Genomic DNA, 8,251 nt, shown 5'->3' on the forward strand with positions numbered 1-8,251 from the left:
AAACCTAAACTAGAGATTATAATGTTAATGAAGGAAGAAGACAGAGAACAGAACCCAAAGCTCGAGGACATGTATTCTAGCTCCCAGCTGCACCCGGCCTGATTCTCCAGGATTTCTAAAGAGAGTTATTCTGCATATTCCTGCATATCTATAGGCAGATGCAGAAGCTCAATCTTTGAAGAAATCTTTCTCAGAATCAATCTACTGGGGGAGCACATTGAAGCGAACTGCCATGTCTGAGCATGGGGTGCTTATCTCTACACCTGAAGTCTGTTGACATTATGCCTCTAGATTTGTTTTTCTTAAAGTTATTTTGGCTATTTGGGATTTCCTCTGGTTCCATAGGAAATGAAGTACTATTTTTTAAGTTCTACAAAACATGGCATTGGTGCTTTGATGGGGATTGCATTACATTAGTAGATTACTTTGTACTATATGGATATTTAAAAAATATTGGTTCTTCCCAGACAGAAGAATTGTATGTTCTTCCACTTATTAATGGCTTCTGCTAATTCTTTGTTCCTTTTTTTTTAAGTTTACATATGCTTAATTTTTTTTATTGTTTGGGATTCATAGAAGGTACAAAGAAATAGGTTACACTGATTGCATCCGTTAGATAAAATCCCTTTTATAATTGTGTCCTACCCTCAGGAGGTGTGCCATACACAATAACACTTCCATCTCCCTCCCACTTCCCACCTCCCCTCTCCCTACTCCCTCATTTCCCTGTTCCCCACCTTGAGTTGATTTGAGTTTTTCTCTCATGAGAGTTTGTATTAGATAATCTACTGCCTTCATAATAGAATTGAGTACACTGGATTCTTGCTACTCCATTCTTGTGATACTTTACTAAGAAGAATATATTCTAACTCAAACCATGTTAAGATAAAAGTTGTAAAGTCTACATCTTTTTTTAATGGCTGAATTTTGTAAAATGCTTTCTCTGCATCTATTGAGAGGATAATATGGTCTTTGTTTTTTTTGCTTCTATTGACATGGTGCATTACATTTATGGATTTGCATTTGTTAAAAAAGCCTTGCATATCTTGGATTAAGCTTACTTGATCATGGTGTATAATTTTTTAATGTGTAGCTGAAATCTAGGAGCTAAGACTTGTTGAGTATTTTTTTTTTATTGATATTCATTAGTGAAATTGGTCTGCAGTTATTCTTTTCACTTAAGTCTTTGCCTGGTTTTAGAATCAAGGTGACATTTTCTTCATAGAACGTGTTGTGGAAGGTTCCTTCATTCTCAATGTTTTGGAATAGATTCTGCAATATAGGTACAAGCTCATCTTTGAAGGTGTGATAAAATTCTGATGTGAAGCCATCTGGTCCTTGGCTTTTCTTGGTTGTTGGAAGTTTTTTTGTATTAATTGTTTCTGAAATCTTAGTGCTTGATACTGGTCTATTCAAGAGATCTATTTATTCCTGGTTAAGACTAGGGAGAGGGTGTGATTCCAGGTGTAGGTCCATTTGCTCTACATCGTCAAATATCTGGGCATATAGTTTTTGGTAGTGGTCAGAAATATTCTCTTGTATCTCTGTGGAATCAGTTGTTATCCCCCTCTTTTTTTTTCTTTTTTTAATAATTATAAGCATTTATTTGCCTAATGACACATCATCAAAATAAACAAAGCAAAAAAAATATATAATTGAACAGAGAAATATATTTTGACAATAATTGTTGAGAGTTCAATATCTCACTATCATTAATGTATAGATAAGTAAAAAAAATAAAGGACTTAAATATATAATAAACCAACTAGATCTGACAGACACTGGTTGTTATTTCCTCCTTTTCATTTCTGATTGAGGATATTAAAGATTTTACATTTCTATGTCTGCTTGATCTGGCCAATAGCATATCAATTTTGTTTGTCTTTTTTTTTTTTTTTTTGAGACAGAGCCTCAAGCTGTCACCCTTGGTAGAGTGCTGTGGCATCACAGCTCACAGCAACCTCCAACTCCTGGGTTCAAGCGAGTCTCCTGCCTCAACCTCCCAAGTAGCTGGGACTACAGACACCAGCCACAACGCCCGACTAATTTTTGGTAGCAGCCATCATTGTTGTTTGGCTGGCCCAGGCTGGATTCGAACCTGCCAACTCAGGTCTATGTTGCCGGCACCTTAACCACTTGAGACACAGGCACCAAGCCTTGTTTGTCTTTTTGAAGAACCAATTTTTTGTTTGATTAATTTTCTACATGATTCTTTTGTTTTCGATTTCATTTATTTCTGATTTAATTTTGGTTATTTCTTTTCTTCTGATAAGTTTGAGATTAGATTTCTTTTCCTTTTCAATTTCTTTAAGATGATTCATTTAGTTGTTGATGTGGTCTCTTTCTGTTTTTCAAATGTAAGCATCTAATGTGATAAATTTCCCTCTTAGGACAGCTTTTGCAGTGTCTCACAGGTTGTGGTAGCTTGTGTCATCATTGTTGTTAAGTTCAAGAAGTTAATTATTTTCTCTCTCTTTTTTTTTTTTTGTCTCTTCCTTGACCCAAATTTTATTCAGCATAAGATTGTTTACTTTCCAACCCTTTGTTTGGGGATGATAATATATTTTGTAGTTGAGTTCCACCTTTATTACTTTGTATTCTGAGAAGATACAATGTATAATTTTAATTTCTTTGATTTTGTCGTGGTTGATTTGTGTTCTAGGATATGATCTATTTTGTAGAACATTCAACAAGCCAATGATAAGAATGCATAGTCCTTAGCTTTGGGATGGAGTATTCTGTATATATTTATTAAGCACAGTTGTTGTAGGATCATGTTTAAGTCTCTTGTATCTTTGTATAGTATGTTTTCACAGGGGTCACCTAAGACCATCCTGCAAGTGAGCAGGGGACAAAAGACTTCTCATTTTACTTCACTGGAGAGAACCTCTGAACACCAGGTCTCCTTCTCCAGGGAAGTCCCACATGTGAACCTATAAACCACACCACCTGACATTGCATTTAACCAATATTTTCCCCACAATTATGAACTACCTGTCCACCCTTCCCCCTTTGCATGGTAGTCTGAAGTTTTGTCCTCTGCCAGACACAGCCCAAACTGCAGGTCAACACCATAGCTTGCCAGGCAAAGTCATTACCAGGGAATTGTTCTTCCTTCCAACATGTGTCCCTTTCTTCCCTTTCTTCCCATGCCCTCTTTCTTTTTCACAAGTCACAGATTCTGTGCTAATGATCAGCAGTCTACGCTATGCCTAGATTTCTCCGGAAAAGACCAAACACTCTGGGTTCTGCCTCCCACTTGGGGGAGGGGCCTCCCTTCCTCCAGGTGATAGGCTTTGTAATTTGTTTTCTTTAATGCTCTTCCTTGGAGTAAGAGCTTGCTGAACTTCTTTCTTGGCTCTGCTTCCCATCTTTGGTTTCATAGTGTCTGATTATGTCCAGTTATTCTCCCTCTGGTCAGTAGTGTCTGCCATGTGTTGCTCCTAGCCAGCCATCTTCCATTTGTTCAAAACAATACAATTTTCAGCCCAGGATCCTGTATCTAGCTAAACTGAATGTCATGTATGATGGAGAAATCAAATACTTTACTGACATACACATGTTAAAGAAATTTGTCATAACTAAACCCACTCTCCAGGATATTCCCAGAGCCATTATGCACAATAACCAGGACAGTAGTTTATCACAAAAGTAAACTCATCCAGAAATTTTTGGACAAATCCTAATATTGGAGGGCTGCAAATTCTTTTCTCAATGTGTCAAAATCTTTGGTGATTTTGTCTTTATCTTTATTGAATTCTTGACACAACTTTTGAATTATTCCTAGAATTTCTAATTCCAACTTTACTTCCATTCTGTTAATCTTATTTGCCATCCAAATTCTAAACTTGATTTCTGACATCTCAGCCATTTGTTTATGAATGAAATCTTCTGGTGTGGCTGCTTTGTGGTTCCTTGTGGGAGTTATTCTACTCTGATTATTTATTTTGCCAGATTCTGCCCCATGATTGTTTTTCACTATTTGACTAGATGAGAAGGTAAGGTGAAATTAGATTGGGGCTCCTTGCATTGTGGTTAACCAGCCCTCTGCCAAAGAACTGGGACTGATTACTGCAGCTTTTCCTGTATAGTTTTTCAAAAGACCTGTACAGTACTATTGCCTGAGACTCTGGGTACCTGCTTGATGTGGTGGGGTTAGGTGGGTCTGTCTCGTATTCAGCTGATCCTCTGTCCAATCTTAATGAATCAGTGATTTGGGGTTGAAGTCTCAGCTGTGGAGAAATACAAGCAACTTCCCCCATGGATAAAAACTGGAAGAGAAAAATCAAACCTTCCTAATACAACAGAACCAGGGTACCACCTTGGAGGGTCCTTAGGTGATTTGCCCAGTTCACGAGTTCCAATCTAATTGTCCCAGTCAGTACCAACTCTGTAGTGGGAGAGTTCAAAAGGTTTCCAGCAAGTAGATAAGCAGGGGTCTACTGGCAGCTCAAGTGTGGCTCACTCTGGTGCTCTGTGGAGTCAAAAATACCCACACAGTAGAAGAGTTGGACCAAGGGGGCTGATGCATCTTTCCCCACATTGCACCTCCTTCACCACTGGTCTCTGGTAACCCCACTGTCAGTCTCTGGTAACCCAATCTCTGTGGCCTAGTTCTGTCCAATAATCAAATGTTCCAGGGCTTTGTGACTGCCAGAGTCAAAGGAAAGCCAATGCCTCTTCAGCCAGGCCACTACCCTATGCCACCAGCCGGCAGGGAGAGCTTAAGCCTGCCTGCCTCAGGTACTCAATGGCAACTGGGGAGTGTTCCACCAGAACTCGGTCCAAACCTGAGGATAACAAGATAGCAAATGTTTTTCTCCCTCAGCCACCATACCTTTTCCCCTGCTGCTCTGCAACTCTGGTATCCCTATAGGATGAGGTCTGGCTCCCTCTGGCAGTCCTCAGAGTTGGGAGGTGTCTCTCCAAAAGTAGACCCCAGCAAGATTGCTCTATTAATGTTGATGCTGGGTTGGAGGTGTCTCCACTTGGGTTCCCATGCCTCAGTGGTCCCTGCGTCTCCAACCTTCATGTGGAGACCTAAGCCCCTGCCACTGCTGAGTTGCACTTTCTCAGAGCCAGGCCAGATACCTTGCCCTGTACCTTTCTGCACTGTTACTGAATCACAGATATAGCATAGCTACACTGCCACTGTCCATGCAACTCCAAGTTTTAACAAAGAAAGGTGAATGCTCTGGTCTTTGCAGAGGTTGAGCTTCTAGGCACCTGGAAGCACCAGGCAAGAGGGGAGGAGTGGATAGGATGTTCAAAGTGGCAGGGAAAATATTTGTGCAACCTTCATGCCAGACAAGAGAATTTCCAGGCTCACAGCATGGACTCTCTGGAGAAGGAGTCTCAGCTTTCAGTAACTCACTCCAGTGGGGTGGGAGAAGAGAACCTCAGTTCACCACTCACTAGTAGAGATCCCACAGCAAACAAGCAACTCTCTTGCAGGAGGGGACGGAGACGTGTCCTCTTTGGGATGAGTTTTGTACCTGAAATTTGTTTCCATGGAGTCTCAGTTTGCCTCAGCAGAGAAGATGTGCAATTATCTATTTCTTCTCTCAGTTTGGCTCCCACCCTTCAGCTTTGTTGGGTTCTTTCTGACCATTATCTCTCCCTCTGGACTGGAGCTTCCATTGAAAGCTGGCTCCAGTCAGCCATCATTCCCCACACCCCCTTGTTTTTGCTGAATACAAAAATTAGGGTTCGGGAAAATAGCCAACTGTAGTATTTAGCAAAAACGAGACACATTGAAGTAAAACAAACAAATAAACAAACAAAAAAGCGACCAGACACACAATCAGAAACTAACAAATAAATAGACCAAAAAAACCCCAAAAAATAAAAAGATAAAAAACTCAAATAGCTTGATGTAAGCACTCTCAGCAGCCATAAGAAGGGAAAAAGAGAAAATATATATTAATAATAATGAAAAAATAATTCCTATAAGAAAGTAAAAAATGAAAAAATCAAAAAGAATGAGCAAAGAGAAAATTAAAAAGCCATCAACAATAAAAATATTATTTATATATAAATATAAAAACGACTATATGTATGCAGTAGAGATAAACTTTAGTAGGAATATATCTATATTGCAGTATACTTTCTGGACACCAGATGGCGACAGGAGTGATTACCACACTTATACCTGATTCCTGGCTTACCTTGTTCTTGGTGGTTGCCTGGTTACTTGCTTGGCGCTTAGACCCTGCCAAACTATTGATTCCACTGATCTCAAAAAATGTTCACAGGCAGGTTTCACAAATTTTCCTTAAAACAGTTCCTGTGAAGTGCAAGATATCCTGAGCCTGCTTCAGGTGCAGGGTGACTGCCTGCAGGTGAGACTCAAATTGCTGCACCTGGCCCACTCAGAGAGATGCTTGCAGCTACAGCCATTTCCCAAATTTCAAAACAATGTCTGCTTCTTATCTGAGATCTTTTCCGTCTGAGTGTCTCTCCTGCCGTCTAACTGTGGCTGTACTGCTCCAGACAGCACCCCACTCTGGCCGCCAAATTCCTCTCAGGAGTCCACACTTCACCATTCTTTCCACATAACACCTAGTTTCCCTATGAACTTGGAATTGTAATCATTTGTGGGGAGGGGTCTGGTTGCCACTGCCAGATGCTGGCAGCTGCAGCTGTGGCACAGAAACTTTCCTGGAAGTCTCCGCAGCTCCAGATTACACTCCAAGTCCAACAATCCACCACTTCACTGCACACCCTGAACTGCCACTCCACACCAATATTCCATGCTGGGAATGATATAGCCCACTCACTCTCACCTTTTGTTCCAGGATACCTGAGCTAAACATCTATCCCATCCACCATCATACTCTGCCTCGTCCTTCTGCCCATCTTTCGATGGAGTTATATTTAATTTTCTCTTGCTGATTTGCTTGAGTTCTTTGTAGGTTCTGTATATTAGCCATTTGGCAGATACACACTTTGCAAATATTTTGTCCCATTCTGTAGGTTGTCTATTTACTCTGTTGATTATTTCATTTGTTATGTAGAACATTTTTAGTTTGAGTTTCATTTATTTGTTAATATATTTGTTTTTGTTGTAATTCTTTTGGGGTCTTGGTCATAAACTCTTTGCTTCAGCCAATGTCTAGAGGAGTATTTTTTACATTTTCATTTAGAGTTTTTATGGTTTCAGGTATTAAATTTAGGTCTTTCATGCATCTTGAGTTATTTTTTGTATATGATGAGAGATAGGGATCTAATTTCATATGAAAGCTATAACCCAATTATAGACCAAGAAGAAAAGGAAAGTGGAGAGGGAAGGTAGAGGATGGGGGTGTATGAGTGGAGGGAGAGTAATTGGTGGGACCACACCTATGGTGGATCTTACAAGGGTACATTTGAAGTTTACTAAATGTACAATATAAATGCTTTATAGCAATAACTAGGAAAATGTCGTGAGGCTATGTTAACTAGTTTAATGAAAATATTTCAAATTGTATATAAAACCAGAACATTTTATCCCATGATTCCATTAATATACACAGCTATGATTTAATAAAAAGTTTTTTTCTGATTCAATATAAAAAGAATCACTATTTTAAAGTGATTTTAAATCACACTTTAAAGTATGATGATCATGCTTTAATAGGAATTCCATTAAACCTGTAGATTTTTTTTTGTTAATATAGACATGTTAACATTGTTGATTCTTTCCAACCATGGAAAGTATAGTATGTTTTTCCATTTGTTAACATCTTCAGCTATTTCTTTTCTCAGTGTTTCCCCAACACCTTCTATGAAGCAAATATCATCCTGATCCCCAAAACAGGAAAAGACCCCACAAAGAAAGAAAACTGTAGACCAATATCATTAATGAATATTCGTGCAAAAATATTCAATAATATCCTGACAAATAGAACTCAACAACAAATCAAAAAAATTATACGCCATGATCAAGTTAGTTTTATCCAATGGTTACAAGGCTAGTTCAGCATACATAAATCCACAAATATAATAAACTACAGAAATAAAATAAATAAACAAAATAAATGAAATAAGAAATAAAATAAATTGGCTCAGCACCTGTGCCTCAGGTGGCTAGGGCACCAGCCACATACACCCAAGGTGGCGGGTTAGAATCCAACCCGGGCTTGCCAAACAACAATAATGGCTGCTACCAAAAAATAGCCGGGCGTTGTAGCGGGCGCCTGCGGTCCCAGCTACTTGGGAGGCTGAGGCAGGAGACTAGCTTGAGCCCAGGAGTTGGAGGTTGCTGTGAGCT

The sequence above is a fragment of the Otolemur garnettii genome, unplaced genomic scaffold (genome assembly GCF_000181295.1).
Source record: "Otolemur garnettii isolate 467f Iridium unplaced genomic scaffold, OtoGar3 scaffold00206, whole genome shotgun sequence".
Lineage (NCBI taxonomy): Eukaryota > Metazoa > Chordata > Mammalia > Primates > Galagidae > Otolemur > Otolemur garnettii.